Raw genomic sequence first — 23,927 nt, forward strand, 5'->3', positions numbered from 1 at the left:
CGACATTTCATTCACTGCCAAATTATTTCATATCATCACGAAACATAATTTGAAACGTTGACAAGACTAAATACTGAAAAAACCTACAAAATCAGACTAATTACATTAATTGTTAAAATGAGAAACGGGCTGCAAAAATATCATTTTGTGAACAAATTAAAAGTGAATACTAGGGTTTACAAAAATGTGCTTTCGGTCTTTTCAAATATTATCTTGCCAAAAAAAAAAAAACAATCGGTGATGAATAGACTCAGGGGGCTCTATCATAAAAGGTGGTTTGCAGATTCTTCTGGATAATTTATTGATTAAAATCTGTAACACGTCGTTTTAAATTAGTTCATGCTCCAGGGTCTGAAATGGGGATTTCATCGTCTATTGCTGGCAATAAGATACAGTAAGACACAATTAAACAGGAAAACACAGTAAGACCAAAAAAAAAAAAAAAAAAAAGTAAATAGAAGATATTATTGTTTTGCAATAAGCCAATCAATTAAAACCAAATGTTAAGCCTACCTATTTTTTTTCCTTTTTAATATTTTGATTGATATACGTATGAATAAATGTTTGATCAGTGTGCTAACAAAAATGCTGGATCCAGCAAATGATGGACTCTGGAGATGATGGATAGAAAGGTAAACAAGTGTTCCAGTGCTGCCATTAGTCAAACAGAGCAGAGCCCTCATTAGCCTGGTAATGGCAATTGGCAGTGATCGCACAAATTGCTGGATTGAGCAATGAGACACATTCTTGTACAGGACACACACACCAAGTTAAGATAAAGATAAAATGTTGGCTGTTGTGTAGAATTTTTTGATCACTCGAAATTCCAGTTCCCTCATTTTCTCTTGCACTTCTAAAGCTTTAAGTGAGAGCTCTTTTTGCCAATCACTGTGCTGTTATTGCATCTACACACACCTCACAAACTTCAGAGACAGGACATGTCCTGATTGTTAACATAATGTACATACGACCAATTATGCAGCTGTGCCTACAACTTTATTTGAAATAAGTATACAAACATGATTCCTCTATACGCCAATTGAACTAAATCCCCACTGGCACCCCTAGAGGCTACACTACAACCCGGAAGAAATAACATAATGATTTTTAGCCATGCTAGCGGTATGGCTCCAGGGATGGTAATGTGAGTTGATCAGTTGGTCGGTTCACCGCTTTAGTCCAAATTTAAATATCTTAAATAACAACATGACATTTACCATGAAATTTGGTATATTCATGGTCCCAGGAGGGTAGATCGTAGTGACACTGGTGATCAGCTGGCTTCTCCTCTAGTTCCAGTATGAGGTTGACATTTGTGGGTTTGAGTGACATGTCTCAATGACAGTTGGACTGATTCCCATTAAATTTTGTACAGACATTGATGTCCCCATCAGGTTGAATTATATCAACCTTGGTGATCAGAGCAAAATGTGCCTATTTGAGTTTGGTGATTGTTAAAAAAAGGAAAGGTCAGGGGGTCGCCACAAGCATTAGGGTTCATCCTCCAGGGACTATGAAAACCTACAGAAAATTTCAGCCAAATTTAGCCATTAGTTTTTATTTTATGTTTATATAATTGACAATTTAACCTGGAGGTGGGGTTAAATGAGCAGTGTCCAAAGGACTGGTCAATACATTTAATGGCTATCTGCCAACTAGCTTTAAATGTTTCTTGTGTTCAAGTGGAAATGTTGGCATGATAGTGAACAATAGGATACATTGTCATGGGCTAAAGCGTTGGTCAGGGGGAAATTTTTATCTAACAGCAACATTGGACAAAAGATCATGTCTACAAAATCATTTTGAATCACCCACTTGAGGCTCTTAATATGGTATTCATGCAGAATTTGATGGAACTGTGGCTAGTATACTGAAATATCTTCCTCTGGACTTAAGTGTGGGATGAATGAACTTACTACTTACTTTGGTGTGTCAAATAAAAACCATGGCGCAGTGTAAATAAAAAGAAGCCTTGGGTTGCAGTGATGCATGCTTGACAGTAGCGGAGCATGAGCCCATATGGAGTTGGTCAAAATGACATAGTTAAGGCCACAAAGGCCAGACAACTAAAAACCACAGCTGCATCGCATATGGAAACAAAGTCAGGACTTGACCTGACATGAGATTTGTGAAAATATACCCTCATTTTACAATGTGTGCAGAGACTTGTGACATAAATGTGGAGAGATGCTGATTTGAGAGTATGTTGGGGCATGAACATAGAATTTTATGAAAATTGAGTTACTACACATTTAAACACCAGATTAAATGTTGACAAGTCTCAGCACTTACTTTCAAATCTAGGTACAGATTCACATATTTTACTACACATTTTCAATATTGAAGTCCTCCATTTTATGATATAGTCATGTGTGGTATAAAGAAAGCTAATTGTCAGCTAATCATGTGCAATCATTTTCCTTTTTAGATCTCTTTGTATAATACACATATACTAGTCTTGTCAATACACGGGGCTGTGGGCATAAAACTGATTTTATAAGAAAGATTTTATAGTAATTTACCATCTGTCTAACTCACAAAGAAAAACCCTTGCTTTTCCTTTACTTAATTTCCACAGTTAAATATGTGTATTGATCTGAGGTAAGTTTTACATACCTTTAAGTCCAGTGGAATAAATAATCGTGCTTGACAATAGAAAACTTTCCTGTTAGGGCTTAGCTGATGCCAGACGAGACAGTGTCTTTCCTGTAGATAGAGATGGCATTAGGGTTTAGAAAGGGGTCAACAGGATTCCCTCTAGCCAAAGAATGCAGGGATTACAAGAGTCTCCAAAGAGCTGCGTTTCTTACAGATTATGTACAATCTGTCCTCAACAAAAGAGCCACATTTTCAGATACAGGAGCAGAAGTAGCCAAAAGCCATTCAAGGGCAGCAAAGATTTTTTTGTGTAGCATCCATTAACCTGCACTCAGCTTGTGACACAAAACTGGTGTTACCTGATGTCAGTGACAGTTTAGCCTTCTACAAATAAAAAAAATGGCTCGTCTGTACTTTCTGTACATTCTGCTTCAGGGTCCATTTGAAAACACTCTTTGCCCTATCAAATCTTTATAGATTCCTGCTGGAGAGATTTTTTTTTATCAGGAGAAGCATGGGTGTTTGCACATATGTCCATGGTTATGCATATGTGTATGTTTTTGAGGTTTGTGGTTTGTTTGTTTGTTTTGTTCTTTTTTTGTCTTCTTGTCCTTTGTCCTCCTTTTCTTATCTTGTGTTTCTATGTTAGTTGATTACTTTCTGGCATGAATTCTCAGTATGAATTGTTAATGTGCTATGAATTATTACTATTTGTTACCAGTAGTTTGTATTGTTTTTCCTGGAGGAGTCTGAGGAGAGGGTCGGAGTGGGTGGGGTTAAGAGAATATTTCATTTTTTTTCTTTGTCCCATGTCTATCTATGTTTAAAAATAATTTAAAAATATTCTCAAAAAAGAGATGCAAAGAGGCAAAATAACACTTGAGGAAATTAGCCACCTGACACTGCAGCATCTATCACACTGAGCTGATCTAAACAGGAATGAACGACTTGCTAACCTGCTGCCCACTATTAGCAACATTCAGTAAGCCAATGAGCAGTTAAATGTTCTGTGATTTTGTAGTAAAAAGTGCCAGGAAAGTAACACTACTTCAGATTTCACAGAACCCCTTAATTATGTAATTTAGTGCACATGATAATCATGTGTGTCACTTTATGAACTGAAGTAAAACCTCTGAATAGAGCATAGGCCTCTTTTACTGTACATATATCTGTGGAGAGTCTTTGTGTACATTCTTAGAAGTCACAACTTCACAACAAGGAATATCAAAGATGCCAGCAGGGACATTTAATTGTGGCTGTGGCCACATATTTCAGATGGATCCAAAAGAAGTTCGTGGAAGTAGCTGAGTAGATAGCTACACAAAATAGAAAGCCACAAATTGGATTTCACTGGTGGTTTAAACATCAGCTGATAGTCTCAACCAAATACTGAAGACAGAGGGTATGCAGTTGAAAAACATATTCACTATTCTGGCTCCCACCATGTCTTCAACTATGACTTAGATTCCTGTACAAAGAATATTAAGACATAGTGTAAAGATGATAAAGGATGTTTAGAAAGTAGATAGATAATTATATTTATCCTTTCTTGCGTTACAGCAATTACATGCGTTACAGAAATATTTTCCTTGAATCAGTTAGGGATTGCTGGCCTGAATTTTGGTATTATTATTATTTATACAAATGCAATATGATGACATACATTTTAAAAACTCAGCTAGTTGTGCACAAGTCTTATATTGATGTCAGCTACATAACGACTCCAGAAAGATCCTGCCTCTAATGTAAATATCCGTATATGGCATATAAAAAAGTAGATAAGGGGATGACTCACTACTGTGTATTAAGCGCACCAAAGATAAGCATGGGGTTTAGCCATCACTAAGTAAATATACTGTATGACTGACCTAAAAATCAGTCATCAATTGGCAAGGCAGTACATAGGGTTGGCCACTAGATGTCAGTCTTTATTTTGAGAACAGCAGAGGAGACACACACACCAGAGCCAGTCATGCAAGACCAGGCACTTGTAAAAAATGAAAAAAACATTTATATTCATTACCAATTTGTTCAGGTATTTCCACTTTTCCACTCTTGCCACATTTGATTTTCATGTTCAACTTCGTATTCACCATTATTCAGTGATGTAAGAAGTCTTGTTTGGATAATTTGAAGAGCCTGGTAACAGCCGGGGTGTACAAAGATCCTCACTGATAAAACTTAGAAGATTGAAATAGTTATAATAGTTAACATGATTTTATGTTAGCAAGTTGCATCATAGTAGCAAGCACTTACTTTTAGGGCTGGATTTATTTTGTGGAGGACTTGCTAAGTGATGGTGGTGGGATGCAGGAGGATTTTCCCAAGACTGGGGTGCTGTTTCTGGTTTTGGACTGAAATAACGTTGGCATAACTTCAATTCAAAACTTAAGCTTCTACACGTTTATCTAGGTCAACAGGAGGAGTATATTTATCTACTACTTCACGCATAAGCATGTTGCGGGTATAATAGGAAATACACACACTTCACTTTAACATTTTATAGTTCAGAATAATGACCGCAGTGATATTATCGCAAAAGAGAGTCCTTTACTATCTTCAGTTGAGGAATGGAGCTCATATCTCATATCAGTGGTTGCACATCCTGTACACAGAGCAGCCCTGCTAAATGCTTCATTTCTCTAGCTGATTTAAAGCACCTGATTACACTTCTGAACTGATTAAATGGGTAGACTGAGTACACTGTCAGTATTGTTGTAGATCTGCAGAGAGCTCCAACCTCCAGGTCATGTGGTTGTGAGAAGGGAAAACCTTTATGTACTGTACTATTTCTGTTAGTTTTGCAAGGCCATTGCTCTGTAAATTACTCTTTACAAGGATCCTAATCTAACAACCTTAACACTAAGAGTACAATCTGCACACACTGTGTGTTTTGGTGGGAATGAAATATTAAGAGAATGCAGCGATTAATTAATTGGGTATTTTGATATTTGCAGTGTTGCTCTTATAACTTTTCATCACTGCTGTACCTCATGGCACTCAATCCAGTCAGTAATGCACTTCTTTTTTTTTTTTTCTTTTTTTTTTTTTTTTACAAAGGTTGCCACTTCAAACACCAGCCTGAAGTAAAAGCAGCATGTTTGTTTTTATTGTATTGCAGTGACCACTCCAAACATATCCTCAGGGTCGGATGTTTGGACTAAAACATGGGCTTGAAGCAGAAATCGCTTTGGCAGAATACAGTTTGTGGTTCTTTTTTCTGAGATTGTTAGATGCTCTGTGCAAAGCTGACCTTTGAGGAAGGCTAATTTTCCTCCTGCATGATGCACTTATGCCACAAGATTGCCAGGTGTTTTGTGACATGCCTCCCACTCAGCCAGGTATTATCCCTGGACGTGGATCACAATAATAAAAACACCAGTGACACAGATTCCATGCTTGCTGTCAAGGACACCACTGACAAAAGCAGAAGCAACTTTCACTTTTCTGTACGATACGCTGTTCTCAGCCGCGAATGGCTTTATGCTGGCCTCTTTTCCTGCAGCAAGTTTTAGTTCAAGTCTATCCAAAAGTTGTCATTGCAGATAAACATTGTTAAATGATGATGCAAATGTTTGATAAATTAAAAAAAAAAAAAAAGAAACGTGTTGGAGTTTGTAGATGGTGGTTGAGACAGGAACTCCGCAGCCTCTCTTTCCCCTTCCTCTCAAGCAGAGTCAGGGGGTGAACGCCTGTTTGAAGCTCTCCCCCTGGGCTCCAGGGTTCTGTGGGATCCGGGTGTGCTGACACTGTTAGCACGCCTGATATGAGAGCCTGATCAAAGCTAGCTCATTCTGCCTGACCGATTTCCACAGGATTAAGGATTAGGGAGACAGGAAGCTGGGAGAGGCACAGAGACAATCTGGGAGAGACAAAAAGGGATGGTGAGGGTTATGGAGAGTGAAAGGGATGGAGATATGTTGAAGGAGACAGAAGGGTCATAAGGCACTGGCAGGGAACATCATGAGAAACAAAAGACATGGAATAAGGGCATATTGGCGTAGTAATTTACAAAACAAAGAAACCAGTACATCAATAAGTAGAACAAAAAGAACAAATTCTACAAATCACATTACAAAGAACAATATAAAATGCTTTACTGAGAGTGATTTAAAAGAGTCTTTCAGATGTAACGTGTCTCAGCAGATCTTGTGGGATCTCAGACAGCAAAAACTTGGTCACCTCCAGGACCAGGTTGTGCTGCAGCTCATGAGGTGTTAAGTATGATACTGTGTGTAACCAGGAGACCAAAACTGCTGTGCTTTGATAGTGAAATCTTGAAATCAATTCTGAAACTAACAGGCAACCAGTGTGCATCTGCTTAATGGGGTAAAATGATCCTCTGGTCTTTATTTGGCAAAAAGCCTCGTTGCTGCAGTTTTGCAAACAGGAATCTGATTTAAATGGGAATAGAGGGAACAACAGTACTTTAAATGTAACAAGATGAAGGCGTGGATCATGTTTCTTACAGTCCAAATCATAAAAAAAGGTTATTTTGGAAATAGCTTCCACCTGAAGGAAGCGAAGACTGAGCTGCTGGCTCACTTTTATCAGCAAACATCAGATTCAAAGGTCACATCATGACATCACAATCTCACAAAAAATATTCTAGTCATGTCAAGTCAGCCTTGTTTAAAGGGTCTGTAATTGCTGAGGGAAAACCTTTCAAGAAAGAAACTGGTTGTTATTTGACAATATGGAATATCATCATCATCACCTACTGTATCAGAAACTTGATTAATATCTACTTTGTATTTCTATCAGCCAACTTGATGCGTGATGATACAAGAGAGGACAGATTGAATTCTTTTTAATTACATTGAAACACACATTGTGGTAATTCCTCTTTCACACCTGATATCATCAGCGTTTATAGTCACAGGTTTGACGTTTTTCATGTGAAACGTCAACAACAGCTATTGAGCCTCAGTGGAAACACTGACATATTTCAGGACCAAAACTTATGTATGCGCTGTCTCCTCTGAACTGGCACTTTCTTTGTATCTTGTTTTCTGTGTCCTGTTGACTGTCAGTTATTTATATTTGATTGATGCAGAAGGGACGTCCCAGTGTGGGGTTTTGGTGGTTTTGTGGCAGGTGTTTTAACAGTTTGTTATTGCACTATTGACTGTAGTGTCTGTTATTTCCTCAGTTTTATTTTTAAGAAGATCAAACATTTCCATCTGCACTAACGTTGAAACTGAGAGCTGATACATTTCTGCAGAATTAAATGACAGTTAAAGAGGAAGAGACTGTTTGTTAAGATGAGTGGATGTTCAAAGATAATTAATGATATACGTTGAATGGGGATAAAGAGACGCGGTGAGAGAGAGAAAGTGACGGAGAAAGAATGGGGACAATACACCACCTGCCTGCCTGACTGGATTAAAAGGGCCAGATGACAGGTCAGGCAGAGGCAAAGTTGTTCACCCCCACCAGATGTGCTCTTCCACTGGCCTATAGCCGATTAATTATCTCACAGTTCATGACACCGGGGTTGGTGTCCTGGCAATTACATTATACTACACACCCTGAGCAACCTGATCTGGGGATTTTTTCCTGCTGGACAGTGTGTGTTTGTGTATGTGTGTGTGTGTCAGGAGGAAGGGTGGAGTCTTTTAACACACTGGTGGCATCCATAATGACAAAGCGATACTTCGCATCATGCGGCGCTGCGATCATTATGTTTCAGTGTGCTCATGCATGTGTTCTCTGTAGCTGCAATCAAGCAAAACACATTCTTTTTTTTTTCTTTTTTTGGATCTTCCCAGAGATTATCAAGAAGGGGAAGAAACACATAAAAAGAACCACCCATTCACACCCCGTGGCATGCTGCCTCATTTGCCTGAGCCTCTATCAATTCTTGCTTATAGCCAATAGCAATAAAGGAAGTGGTCCCACTGTCACAGAAACAGTTGGCACGGAAACAGCACATTACACCATCGTCCAATCCCCCTCCCATTCCTTTGTCGTCATTTCTCCCCTCCCCTCCCTTCCTCTCCTCTCCTCTTTGGTGCCCTCCTCCTCCTTCCCTCTCTCTCTATCTTGTATGTTTTTTCAGTCATCAATGAAATCACAACCAATCCTGCTGCTGGCCTGTCAGCAAGCACACAATACCTCAAGAAACACATCTACTCACTGTATCACCTCCATTCTAGCCAGTAGGGCTCGGATGCTTTAATAGTCAAAGGATATTTTATCATTATAGCATGAAATAAAGATACACTGGATGCTGTAGCTCCTCCATCAAAGCCTGTTTTTCCCCCCTCTCTCTCTCTCTCTCTCTCTCTCTCTCTGTTCCTCTCATGATTTAATCCTGACCATTTCCCCCTTCTCTCTCTATCCCTGCTGACTCCTCCCTCTATTTCTGTCCTGCACTCCCTCTCTCTGCCTCTCTGTCTCTGACACACTCAAACACACACACACATATATACACGCCCTCCACCCCCATCGCTGCAGTGTCTCAACTGCCTTGGAGCAAACAAGAGAGGATATAGAACACAGACGTTAATAAGAAAAGAGAAAGAGGGGCGAAGAAAGAGAGAGAGAGAGAGAGAGATGTACGTGTATGTGTGAGAGAGACCCTGTGAATATGAAGAAGATATGAAGATGAAGCAGCAGGACTAAAGGTGGATTGCTCAGAGCCTTTCTCTCCCTGCAAGGGCTTGTCTGCAGTATCCTTTGTAAATGGATGCTGGCTTGTGAACACGGTAAGCCTGACTACTCTCAAACAGACACACAGCTTCTTCTTTTTTTTTTTTTTTTTTTTGTAATCACAAGGCTGGCCTGCTTTGGACACAGAGGAGGAGCAGGACGCTATTTCATTATAAGCATTCTGTTCTTCTGTTCTATGTGGTACGAGTGTGTTTTCCTGATGAAATGGGGAAGGTGATGTTCAGAGATGGCACCAAGGCAGGCAGCTTGTCCAGTCCCCTCCTCCACCCTGCTAGCTCTGTGCCAACAGACGGTGCTATCTTATGCTTGCTTATATTTGACTCATCATCTCCCCAGAGCATCCTCGGTCCTTACAGAACGCTTTTATCTGAACGCAGTGCTTAGTTTGTGTAATTACTGTTTGTAGGACAAGTGGATGATGCATCAAAGATGTATGTGTGTGTGTGTGTGTGTGTGTGTGTGTGTGTGTGTATGTTTGCATGTATGTCTCTGTGCTCTGTCCAGGCCATAAGCTATGAAATGGAAAGAGGGATACGAGAGAGTAAAAGCAGCATCACACACAATCAGGTGTTCAGTACTTACGGCTGGCTTTACGAGACATTGAATGTGAATGTGCAGTGGGAGGTGTACAAATCCCACTGAGCTTGGCTCTGCAGGCACTGGGATAAGCGGGCAAATTGTGGCCCGACAGCAGCACAGTAACGTTGTAGGATTTGCCAGTGAAGCTTGCTGTCTGCTGTTCTATGGGGAAATTTACATTGACGTTAATTAATAATGTCAAACTGGATTTATTTGTGTCTGGCTGTTTATGTGTGTTTATGAATGTAAATTTTAACAGGGAGAGGGGCAAAGAGGGAGAGAGAGAGAGAGAGAGAGAGAGAGAGAGAGAGAGAGAGGGAGAGAGAGAGAGGGAGAGAGAGCGGAGCACGTTCATTACTCAGCAGGCAAAACAGGATGATTTGTGACATTTTCTGTTTCAACAATCTGATATTTTTTAACAGGGCATTATTGTAGTTTTTTTTTTCAATGGGGGTTGGGAACAGTTGTGTAGCATCAGGAGAGCATGTGTACTTGCGTGCACTGTATGTGTGTTTGTGGTACATGCCTGAGAAAGAGAGAGAGAGAGAGAGAGAGAGAGAGAGAGAGAGAGAGAGAGAGAGAGAGAGAGAGAGAGAGAAAGAGAGAAAACCAGTGCAGGGAGGGGTCGAGGGGCTAGGGGGGTTTAACAGTAGGGAGGCAGATGGGGCAGAGGGGCGGAGGTTGATGCAGTAGAGAGCAAGAGAGAGAAAGAAGGAAAGAGAAGATTTGGAACAGATTGGATGAAAAAGAGGGGGAAAAGACCGTGATAATTTCACGGCAGTAGAAAGACAGCGCTTTTCGGAGCATGTGACACAGAAAGAATGCTGGATGTGTCTGTGATAGTTCCACCGGCAGCAGCAGCTCACACAGAGGCCATCAGACATCAGTGTATCAGGGCAAAAATGGTGGATAAATCCAACCATACCTTGATATCTTGAGCTCTACTGATTCCAAAATGGATCAGGATAATAAGATTGATACTTTTGCTGACCCCCCCCCCCCCTGTAATGTAATGCCTGGTTGGGGGTGGTGAGAAAAAGCAAAAACTGGATCGGAATATTGATCGCTGTCGTAGTGTGACGCTGATAGATTGCAATAAGCCTTTATGGGTAGCTGTATCTACTGTAAGTGTATCCTATTCAAATAAATGTTTAACATTTAGGAATGCAGATTAAGTCATTTTTGCAGCATATATGCCATGTTTTTTCATTATGAGTATTGATGACAAATAAAATGAATATCTGTATTTTTCAAGTAGCAGATGAGTAAAAACACTGTAAATTGAAATTGATTTAAGTCAGGGCAATACTGGTTTCATTAAGGCTTTAAGATGATAAGTGATTTAAGGTGGTCACCAAAGTCTGCAGATTCTTCATTCTTCATGATACTATCACAAGAGAGGATGCATGCCATGTTGTTGCTATATAGGTTACTGTGGGCAATAATATCTCAGCCTGAATCAGAACTGGGTGTACGACAGTAAATGTTTTGCATGTATGCAATATTTTCAGGGATGCAAATAGGTAAGGGGTAAAAAAAGGTGAAAACATTGCAAGGATAGAAAAAAGCTGCCACAACTACAGTCACAAGACTGTCTCTCAGTCAGAGAGAAAAATTTGAATTATGCTCGCTTTACTTGCTCATTTCTAGTTATTTTTCCGTATATTTGCATCTGTCTGAAAACTAATTCTGACAGCCATTATGAGGTAAAACAACCCTTCATGAAACACATACAAGCAGGAGCTGATAACATCAACAAGACAAAAACAAGAAGAGGATGTTGGGAGTTTGCTCATAGTTCTTTCTTTATTAACGCCCTTCCACTATCAGGCATGTTAGTAAAATTCATAAAAAGCTTGTATCTAGTCTATATGCATAATAACATATGACAAGTAACATAAATGCAAACGTGAATTCAAACATTTGTCTTTGTTATCTATAATAGAATTACAAAACTGAAAAGATAATGCTATCACCAAAGAGGAAATATGTATCAAATAAACTAAAGAGTCCGTTATTGCTGTGTAACACTTCATCTTACCCATATTCTGGTGTGAGTTTTGAGGTAAACAGATATGCAGCGACATGAGAACTACTGACTTAGCACTTATAGAAATCAAACTGTTTGTCATTTTGCTGTTGTTTGTTGTTTTGCTGTTGTCATGGTCACGCATGAGACGCCCTGCAAGACGCGCATTAGAGGTTCTCAGGGTTTACATGATAGAAGGCTCCAAACCACATAATTGGAATGATGTGCTCCAAACCAAGGATTTGTATTGCTGGAGTTAAAATGAACCAATTCTCCTCAGATCTGCATGAGTCTCGTAGGTGACCTATTTTGATCTCAAAACGGCCAATTTCACCAAAAGGTGAGGAGCTTGCATCTTTGATTTTGCAGACAGAGTGTCTTTGATGATTCTCTCAATATCAACTACTACAGTCTCTTTGGTTGGACACCTTTAGAACACAAACCAAGGTCACATCCACTGTGAGAAAAGCTCTAATCAGCTCTGGAAACTGCACCAACATCAGATTCCTTTTTCACTTCAGCTGTAAAATTTTCACTTCTCCTCTGCAACATGTTAAGAAATGTCAGCGATGACTTTAATTTTAAAGGATGGACAATGAGGTCCAGTGTGAAATATATAGACTAATCACATGCTTATGTAATGTTGTCGTCATCAAGTTTCACACACAAACACACACTGAAAAATGTCGCCATTACCTTCATGCAGAAGGTTTGATTATAATGTTGGAAGAAATAGGATTTGCTTCCGTTGTGTTGTGAAGTGTGAAGTATTTTTACTAAGCGAAATACACAACCCTCAACATGAATTCATAAATCAGAATACACATTGCATAAATGAAGCACAAGGCCTCCTCCACGCAGCACCGATGCTTTCATTTCTCTCTTTTTCTTGAAATGGTAGTATGCAATGTGCTGCCACTCAAGTGACCTTTCTGTATATAAAAACGGGAGCAATAGTGTGACAAAACCTATGCTGAGTTGACCTCCTTCCACCTCTTTTGTTACTTGCTACATCCACTCCACTGGGTGACATAATGGCAGGGGACAGCAGGAACAGACTTGGTTTTAAAGTGACAGTGGCTGTTAAGGTGGCTGCTCTTGCTCTGAGGAGGCCAATGTCACCATCCGGTGCACTTTTAGCCATCTTTAACCTTGTAGGTGAGCACACCGCCGACGCGGACAATTAAACTCAGCTCTATTACAATTTAGTACTGAAGGGGCCAAGAGTAGTTCCCTGGGCAGCCTACTTAATAAAATGATTAATCTAAGATGTCATTTATGTCCTGGAGAGGGAGCAGCAGAATTATCACATAACTCTTATGCATTTGCTTTAGTAGTTGTGAGAATTCACATGGAAATTTTTATCTTTAACACTATGTATAGGCAATGAATCATCCTATGAATCTGTAGAGGGAATATGTCTCCCTAAGGTGCAGGTCTCTCAGTTGCTTTGTCACTCTGTATTTTCAGACAGGGCATTGCTCTGATTCAGCTGGCTCAGCGTTTGTGTTTGTTTTGGGTCTTTAATCCTTGCCAGGTACTGGGACAAAGTGTCATCTCCACACAAACGGCTGTAAGTAACTGTTTGGCAGCCATTTCTCTTGCTGATGTATGTAGAGAGGACTAATAAATTACTTAAAGCCTCTGTAAATTTGGTTTGAATAGTAAAGACGCATATATGATGTCAAAGTTGAGTGTATCATTAAGCATCCATAAAAATCTGACTGAAAATATACGTTCATAACTATTAGAAAATCTAGTTTCAAAAACAGCTCAATTTGCGGTTTAGACCATTTCTCAAGACTGTGTTGGCATGGCAGATCACATTTTGATTGACATCTCCCTGGCTGCTGGCAGGTACTGCGAGTTGGTCAGTGGTTGGTTTTGGCTTGCCCGTTTTCAACATGGCGGCCAGGTCACAAACTTTCTCATATTACAGCTAAACAGCACACTAAAATGTGTTTCTGAAAACATTTGAGGCGAGAAATAGGCAATGCAGTAACAGAATCTTGATTCATATCTGATCAGCACTGCTTGGTTTCACGGTTTGATCTGAGTTTCGTGAGCTGTGTGTTATGGGGCTGCTTTCTCTCTGTTTCACAGCACATTACTGAGAACACAAAGGGAGGGGGGAGGAACATGAAATGATTGGTTCACTGAATTAATTACGTAATTCTCGTAATAAATGTCCGAGCTTAACCACGCCCAATTCAAACCCGATAGCAGGAAAGTTTACAAAAACTTAAATGACACTATATCGAATTTGGATTGAAACTAATCTCCAATATGTTTTAGATACTTGTGTGTACATAAGACCCTAAATTACATAGTTAGAAGGTTATTGTGGATTTGGGTTTCCAGTGGCAGTAAAGCATCCTCAAGAAAGGCTGTCAGTTGGATCAAACACAATCTCAGGGCGGGGCTCAATGAATGAGTAAGGATTAAGTTATCTTTTGGTGTTACATAAAACAACATCAGCTCAATTCATCCCTCTTTTTCTCTTTGCCCTCCTTTCTAATCTTTGCTGGTAGTCACACACAGGAGCCTGTCTGTTTTCCTGAGGCCAGCGAGTGAGAGGGCCTTACTTCCAGCACTCAAATCTGAGAGGGCAGAGCAGAGGGGACTAACAGAGCAACTTTGTGTTCCATTGCACACACATAACAGCGGTCATATGACAACAAGGAGGTGGTAGAGAAGGAGGGAGGGGGGAGGGTGGGGGGGGAGATGATGAGGGAGTGCTATGGCCTGCTTACCCACTGGTGAGGGATGTTGGTCTGTACTGAGAGAAATGAAAGGGGCGTGTGTGTGTGTGTGTGTGTGTGTGTGTGTGTGTGTGTGTATGCATGGATGGACGCACGTATGCATTTTGTGATATTATTGCAGGCCTTTTGGAATACAACCAAAAATAAAGCGTGAGCGCAGAGCAATTAGCTTGTTTTGATAAGGGTGTGCAGGTCTGCAGTTCCAAGAAAATACCTGAAAGTGGAATGAATGAAGCTGGTGGTGTACGTAGGAGACTTATACAGTCCACTGGCATCCTTCATATCTGCTTTTACCAGTACGTTTTTACAATAAATAATAGATTATGATATTGTTTGCGCTGTGGTCTTGTAGAGAAGTCAATTCTGATTTCCATTCAGATTTTCAGTGTTTAACATGCAGTACAGATTGTCTTTCTGTTTGAACAGGTGACACTTTCTCATAATTTTTCTCATATCGCTGCTGTGCCCACACATTCATCCTGTCAACACAATACAAACTGCACTGGTATTGTTATGTGATAAGGGCTTGGTAATAAACCAAGAATATATATTTAAAAAATAGATTTAGCTTTATTGGAAAATGATTACATCATTTGCTGTAAATCTTGCGTAGTCTCTGCAGGTGCAACCACCCCGCTGCAACAGATGGGATATTTCACTTTTTAATATTTCTTTAAGTAGTTTATTTCACTGATATATTGTCCCTTTAGTTTTTATTTTGTATGGTTCATCAGGTGTTCATTATATTGTTGCATCAACAGCAGCATGAAGTATTTTCCTTTTCCTGTCTCAGTTATCAAATCACCAACTGCAGATAATGTCTGTGGGCTGTAGAAGCCTGAAAGTGTCTGTTACCCACAATTTCCTTCTGTTGCAGAAAGCGTTTATCTTATCTGTCATGACCCAAATGAATATTACGCTGGAGTAAGTGTTTGAATGCAGATTAGAGTGCTTATATTACTAACCTGAATTGCGTTGATCTATGTGATATACGCTACTGTGAGAGAAATTCTTTTTGCGGAAAAAATATCTGTTAACTATGCACCAGCAGCAAAACTATGTAACAGACACATATCCAGTGGCTGACATATGCATAGATATACACTACCACACACACGCGCAAGACTCTAGTGTCCACCTTGTGCCATCTTATCCCTTCACATCAGACAGCCTTCCCCTAGCTCAGCCTGTGCACAAACATGCCATTGTCATCACTGGCTGGCCTTGTGACTCAGTGTGACCCACTGGATTGGAGAAGGGGGAACACAGCCATCGAGATCAGGAACGTTAAACAGAGCATTATCGCGAAAAAGCATCTAGCATACAGAGACCCCTCTCCTCCTCCTCCTCCTCCTCCTCCTCCTCCCCTGCCCCTACCCCTACCCCGTCTCCACCCACTAAACGGCCCACTGTTTTGGAGGAGTAGAAAGGAGAACACTGCCCATCATTGTTTTCCATAATGAATGAGTAGTGTCCTCACATGTGTACAGTATACAGGCATCTTTCTCTGAAGTCCGCATTCAGTACAGCATAACAGGAAGTGATAACACGAAATGTTGAACAAACAATTGTGAGAACTAAATTAAGAACTGCATGTACCAGGTTTGAATATTATATTATATATAGACCTTTTGACGCACTATTCAGTTTACCAGCTTATGTTGGATTTAGCTTCAACTCCCAGATGATTTGGTAAATTCATAATGAATATATCACGGGAAAATATGGCATGCTTTCATGCATGTTATAGGACATATGTATGAGCTAAAATCACATCCAGCAGACATGGAGCAACAGTAGCAAGCATTTGAAGTTGTGTTTCTGGCCACTTGACAAATTTTCTGTATGTCCAATATTTATTCTCCTTTTAGCTCCGCTTTGATGTCCACCAACTCTTGAGATAAATATCTGGCTGTTTAGCTGATTAATGTTCAACTTTCCTCTCCAGCTAGTTGCTAACTTTGTCTGTCCGCCATTTGGTGCTGAGCACGTAGCATACATTGTGTTTATCAGAACATGTTTGCCCAATAAAAAGACTTTGTACTGATGAGAGTGTCTGTAGCTCAAATGTACAGTCCATGTGTGGGCATTAAACCAAAACAATGAGCTAAAAGAAGCTCAAACACTCTGTAGGGCTGCAGACTTGGATGATAATTCTCCCTAATTTAAGCACAAGGAGCAGCTTTTTCACATTAGACAAAAAATCAATTCATTTTTGATTCCGTGCAAATATAAAAAATGATTGATTCCAGCATTTTCACTGAGGTACGGAACAGATCTGGGAAGTTTCTGAGTTAATCTAATTGCATTTCATTATTATTATTATTATCAACAGCTGTACTCTAAGCACAAAGAACCTTTTGAACTGATTATATGTATACCTCAAGAGCTTTGATCATAATACAGTAAATGCTTCAATTTTAATGACTGAACAAAAGGGCGCTGATTTACCTCAAAACAATCAAACAAAACCTCACTGCTTCACCTCTTGTTACAAGAATCCTGGGTAACCCTGTAGATACAGCATCACCTGACACAATTTGAAGCAAAGCTGCAATCTTCCATTAGAGGCTCTCAGACACCTCCGCCCAGGAGTCGTCTGGTAAAGAAATCCCAAGCGTGCAGTTGCTGACAGGCTCATTCTTGAGACTCTTTGACAGCCCATTTAAATGTGTCTTCAGTAAATGCGGTCAACCAGCTATCCTTGTTCTTGCTTGCTCAGTTTTCACTCAACAGTCCAATCAATTCTCAGGAACAGATGACATACAAGTGGTCATAATTAGTGTGGGATTATGGATTGGATTATTACAAGAAAATGAAGGCTAGTCTGACATATTTACACAAGGATCAGAAAGTAAATGTTGTATAAAGTATTGAGAATGGTGCTCAATATCGTGCTGCCTGCGTCCTATATCTCATATGATTCTGACGTAGAATTGGACAACCACAAAGCTCTGACTCATCACAGAGAAGAGGCCCCTCTAGGTTTGAGTACTTCATTTATCCCATTCCACTGAGATATGCACAGCAAAGCATGCGTTTTGCTTTTTACTAGCAACAATACACACAGTATATTTTTTCAGGAGAATCACATGATATAGCATTATCTACAGGATCTGTGCTAGCAACTGGCATTGGGGTGACATTGATCTATCATTCTGCTGCTAGAAGCATGAAATTGACTGTCTGCTTTTTGTCCCAGATTCCACAATGTTATAGCTGCAGCATATCCAGTGTATGAATTGCACACAAACACCATTCAGTGTTGTGCCATACATATAACCCATCCATATCTCACAGCTTCCGCTTGTCCTCCGGCAAGTCACAAATCTCTCTCTTAACACATTCATGTTCATGATCTGTGTTGTGTGGCTGGATTTTCTTTTTAGCGTGTACCACTTCACTTTACATGTGATTCAATACTAATTACAGTAAAGAGTTACTGTCGTTTTATGTCAGTCTCACTTTATATCTTTGGCTTTTGGAACTGGAACGAAACATCTAACCTGTTTGCTACTATTACTAATCAGCTCAAAACGTCATTACCCATTTGTGAGCATCTAGTCATACAGTACAGTAAATTCGGTGTGGTAAAAAGATTATCAGACGTATTGGAAGTCGTAAAAGAACAACATCCCTATTTTATTTGTTTAAGATTCCCCCGTTTAAGGGTGGAAAAAGGATTTTGACAGATTAAGATTATGATCGTTGAAGTAGCCAGTTCCATTTTATCAGGAACTCTTACTGTAACTCTCTTGTATTAGCTGAGAAATGTAAAAATTCTTGGAAACCTTGCCAAACTGGTAACATCTCCAGCAGGCCTTCAATGAGCTCTAGCAGAACTGATTCAAGACTCCTCTCGGCTCTACTCTGACGCAGTAGTCCTGCTGTATGCACAATGCAGAGCACACAAAGAAGCAAGTATATTTAAAAAACATACTTATATGAAAAAAGTAAGGTTTTATAACTTTTTCTCCTGGCTATTTTGTCAATAGTGCTGTCTGTAAAGTATTTTCTTTGTTTCCGCAGGGCCAATTTCAATATATTTTTTCAGATTCACATAACCCACTTTAAGTTTAGAGTTGACTGAGAAGTTTTAATATCATGTCATCAACTTTTTTGAGTGATGAGAAATATCCTGGTTTGTCTGGATCAAAGCGGCAGCCCTTAAAAAAAGCTGTTTACTGTTCTATCTATTTTAATTCTTCATTATTTAGCCAATGCTCTGTCAAATTGGTCAATATTGACACCGACAACCAATCAAATACAATAACCTTGCCACAAATCCTTCCGTTGTCAAGTTTATAATGGATTTAATAACTTTTATAATATAACTTTTGTTGACACTGTCACAGAGATGTTGATTCAACTCTATGGTCAGTTTCTCAGCTGTACCTAGTTGTGTTGCTAATATAATGTAACAGATTTTGTATGAAATGCGTCTCATACACTAACCATATAGATGTATGGTGATAAATTAGTATGAGGATGACTGTCAGTGACCCTTATCATGTGCACACATGGTAGTTATTACAACATACCGTATAATTCTAAGATTTCTTTCATATGGGTATTTACCTTGCACCAAGACTTTCTTGGCATCTAAAACTAGAGTAGCTAAAAGTGAGTTTGAGCTTTAAAGACTTGATTTGAGTCATGTGTAGTCTATCAACCACAAATATGCTGTGGTCCACAGTATTTAGCATAATACTGCAAAGATTGAAACCTCATGTCTTCAATCTAAAATTACAAGAGTAAAAGTAAAATACAAGATTTCTTGTTCATAGAGACTTGTACTTTTACGTATGTCAGGCTGTAATTTCTTGATTTCAGCTGATGTTACTGACCCACTGTGTCCATTTTATGATAGCCTGATGACTTTTTTATAAGACTTAAATTTTTGTCATTTTGCTCCTTATTCGGTTGGTTTTATTTATTTCAAAACATGAAATTGTTTCAGTTCAAGCAAACTGTAAAATTGTTTGATGAATCTGTCAGTTGTTTCATTTGCTTCAGTTTTCAGTCACAGAGCAATGAAGAATGCTTTTGTGGAGTTTTATTTCTTTCAAAATATTCAAATTGAAAATGAGAAGTCATGGGAATATTTATGGTTGCAGAGCTTTATTGAGAAGGCCAGAGCAGCTAGAACATATCTGCTCCTGATTAAATATTTACAAACCTCCCGTGATTACAGCCTCAAGACTATGATTGCTTTATCACTGACCAACCATGCAGCACTAATATATATCAATATTCAATATTTTACCCTCACAAAGACATCATTTTGTGATTTTTTTTTTTGTTGGCAGCACACTGAAATGAAACTTAGAGCTGCACTTTCAAAAGGACTGCTGTCCTTGTGTTTACCGTTTTTGCAGTTGCGAATGATATTCTCATGTGTTTCAACTGTCAACAGTGTCATTACCAGAGTTTAAAATTCCCATCCCTTTTCAGAGAAATGCTAACGTCCATGGAAATCGTGTGTGTAGCACCGATGCTCCGCTGTAACATCAACAGTTTCATCAGCAATGATCTATAAAAACTGTGAATGTCACCCTTCCCTCCACCTCAGGATCAGGTTACAGGTGTGCAAATCCACTTCAGTGCATTTTTTTTTTTTTATCATTTCACTTCATCATAATGCAAATTCACAGTCATGCTGTTTCTCTGTAAGTCTTCTGTCTTTTTTTCCCTGTTACATTTCAAATCACTGCCCTGTGTGGGAAAAATGCCAACAATCATGTCTACCTGAAAGAGGATTAGTCTGCCCGAACATCCGTTTAGCAGATTTTCAGTTATATATGCCTTCATTTGGGAATTAAACCTTCCATGCATTCCTCTTTGTTTTGTTATCCACTGCTGGTCAAAATCCCTTCTTTTACTTAAACTCTTAAACTAAGCCCTGTCTATACCGAACTGTCTCATCTGTAACCTTGTGGTTGTATAAATTGTGGAAGACAACAGTAGTTGAAGAAAGCATGCACATTGATCACTCCACTAATGCATTGCTTATTCACAGCCTGTGCGCCAACAAATAAATTAATAATGTCTCTCCAGTAGAGCGTCTTGTCTCGCTTAGAGGCCCTCTCTGCTCGGCTAGGCAACTTTCTGTCCCAGTGATCTCACAAGGCTGTATTTTCATTTTTTTTTATTTTACTACAACATATTTTTATCCGCTGATTTCTATACACCTCTTAGTCACTCACAGCACAGTTGGTATTTCCTCAAAACAAAGAATCCAGAACTGAAAAATCGCATACGGTTAGTCTTGACAACCGCCACAGAGCTAATAAATATCCGACACGGCCCAAAGGTTTGATCACAGTTTCACTCTAACTGCTTAATCTTGACACAATAGCAGGACTTAGTACAGATCTGGGGATTAGCTACTGTTTCACTCCTGGGGTTTTGGATATTATTGTTAAAAATCACTTTGCTAGATTCCAGTAAGACTCTGACACTGTATATGGATACTGACCAGACAGCCTTAAGTCTCTCAATAGCCTCTTCTTGTCATGCAGCCAGGGGAAAACTAGTCAGATGCAAGAGGCTACCTTCCAGCTACTTAAACAGCTGCCTTTGGATGAGAATGCATAAGCACTGTGCAGCTGATCATTAGGCATGTGAGCATTTTTTTTTCTGTGTGCATGTACTATAATGTTAGTTAGCTGGAGGGACTCTTGGTGCTGCTGGAATGCTTCTTTATGTAATGCAAGCATCCATCATTAAGATCAGTTAGACTGAGATAACATTGCACTTTTTATTAGTATTTATACATATTATTTATTACACAGTGCAAGGCCTGTTGTGAAAATGCATGAATGATGGTGACACACAAAATTCAATAGGCCGGCTAACCCGTTGGGCATATGGATATGAATTACCGTACGGTCATCAGAGAGTCACATTTCCTTAGCACCATACTGTTCTGAATAGTCACACTTAAATTGACCATACATGTGTCTTTTTGTATAATCCTAATGAGAATAATGAATGTAGCAGCAGCAGTGTTTTCAGTCTCTTTCTCAACGCAGGTGCCAGTCCCCAGGTTGCTGCTCAAAAGTCCTTGGCCTTGCTTAGCTGTGATGAATGGGCTATTTTCTCGATTTAGTTAGTTTTGATGTAAATGCGTAGTGGTTAAGTGGTTGATAAATGGAAATATGATTGCTTTCTGGTCCCCTGCTGAAGACAACAATTTATTTATGACACAGATGTTGTAAAGTACAATATTCCTCCCGCTGCCTGTCCACCGCAGGTTTACTCTAACTGGAACATCTCATCCGATCCCCTCATGAAACGCAAGCCTGCTGACCACAGCACTGACACACACACCTGCACACCTCATTCATAAACCATTGAAAGATGACTAAAAAGCGCACCTGTGCCTTTCACCTTTTCTTTTTTAGCATCACACATTTTTGCTTTTCATTCATAAAAGTAAAACATTTCCCTGCATCTGTTCTTCTTCGCACACCTGAGCACAAGCGGGCCTCGAACACATCTATCAATCCCATCGTTACACATTACACCAAAGCGCCAAAGCATCACCTGGTTTTCCCATTCTTCTACTGACATCATAGGCAGTTTAATTTAATTTGATTTAAATCATGCGTCTTCAGTGGCACAGTGAGATTGATTTCACACCAACACATAATGGATTTAACATGCTTGCTTGGCTTTTTCAAATGGCTGCTATGAGATAAAGTTGAATGTTATATGCTTTTACAATAGCTCTACTGACCTGGAACTCTCAGTTTATTGTCACCATTCACCGGGCGATGTGTTCACTGAGCCTACAAACAGATGAGACTACACCAGCCAATCTTTTATTTCCTCTTTTTTTAAAGTTATATTTTTAAGGGTTGTTTGAATAAAATCATTATGACACTTGATTATTAACCACCTAAATGATTTAACTGGTCTCTCATCTTCTTGGACTAGAAAGCTAGAAATAATCCACACCATTTAAACACACATACTTCCTGTGTGTGTTTAATTTTCAGTTTCATATTTCTATCTGTGTGTGTGTGTGTGTATTCACAGTTTGTCCAAACTATTATGGCATCTGTAAATACAGTGTAACACATTTGTCTTTTAACAAATTTTGTGCCTGAGCAGTAACATTGAGCCTCTGATGGATTAAAATCACCACTCAATCTAATGTGATTGACCCTAATTTTAATAGCATTTTTGTGGCCTCAACAGCTGCAGCAGGAAAGAGAACGTTACACAATAGAAACACATTGTGGCTACATGTAATCATCTCTAATAAAAAGGCATGATTGTAATTATTTGCACCATGGTAAATTAATAATAGGAGGTAAGCACCTGGGAGAGTGATGGAGGGAGAGCTGAGGGGCCGTGTACAGCAGGAGCTGTGAAGGAAAGACAGCAGAGTGAAAGGGTTCGGTCTCATCTTGTCTATCACATTACCTCAGCTCTCATGATACATCAAGATACTGGCCTCTCTCCATGGCCCCCATGGCTCTGCCTCCGCTCACTTACTCTTAAAGTGACACGCCTCTTCTTTGTACCAGAGCCAGCACAGTGTGTGATAGCACAGGTGTCATCGAACTGAAACACTTTTTTTTGAAAGATGGTTGGAAGTATATATGGATAGATATGAGTTACCATAGGAGGTAAGCTGGGAAATGTGTCCTTATTGAGTAAAGATGGTGACACTGCAGGCATCATGTGGAACCTTGTTTTGTTAGACTTATCAGTGATTATATATAAGTCAGGAATCCATTTGTTGTTGCTTGCATTCAGGGCTATTTCAACTTTGAATTAGACTATGTAATTTGTTATAAAAAAAAAATTATGCATGTCTTCATTCTGTAGGCGCTTGCTTAATTAATTTTTGTTTATTTTTTGTTGAAAATTTTCAAAGTTCCAGGCATTTCATCCTGCTGTGTTATGCTCTAGTTGTTAGGATGTAGGTAAGCAACAGACTGCTTCTTTGTATGCAGTGTAATAGCATGGGGAATATTATTAATAAGAATTTAATGTGATAATAATATACACTGATTTTCCACTGCCGGCACACTACTTCCTTCGCAATTATCTAAAGTGGCATAACTTCAAAAAGTGAAGAAATGCGGGTGCTGCATATTTTCTGAAATAGCAAATTGAAAAGACTTCACACGCAGCTTTAATGTGTTTCATAGGCTCTCGAAATCAGTGATGTGCATTAACCGGTTTGGCTGGCTATGCCATTTTGAGAGGGTAGTCAGGTGCCTGAAGCCAGGAAACAATGCTCTCCACTCTGTTTGTGTTGTGATGCT

General features: G+C 39.4%; 1 protein-coding gene across 1 annotated transcript in view; it reads left to right on the plus strand.

The window, feature by feature from the left end:
- The first annotated feature begins 9,014 nt into the window (after window positions 1–9,014).
- gnaz (guanine nucleotide binding protein (G protein), alpha z polypeptide) overlaps window positions 9,015–23,927 on the plus strand; it is a 32,229-nt gene continuing 17,316 nt past the window's right edge. The window contains exon 1 of the mRNA XM_067574382.1: window positions 9,015–9,308. The gene's annotated coding sequence lies outside the window, so the exon portion shown is untranslated. The remainder of the gene's footprint in view (window positions 9,309–23,927) is intronic.

The sequence above is a fragment of the Thunnus thynnus genome, chromosome 19 (assembly GCF_963924715.1).
Source record: "Thunnus thynnus chromosome 19, fThuThy2.1, whole genome shotgun sequence".
Classification (NCBI taxonomy): domain Eukaryota; kingdom Metazoa; phylum Chordata; class Actinopteri; order Scombriformes; family Scombridae; genus Thunnus; species Thunnus thynnus.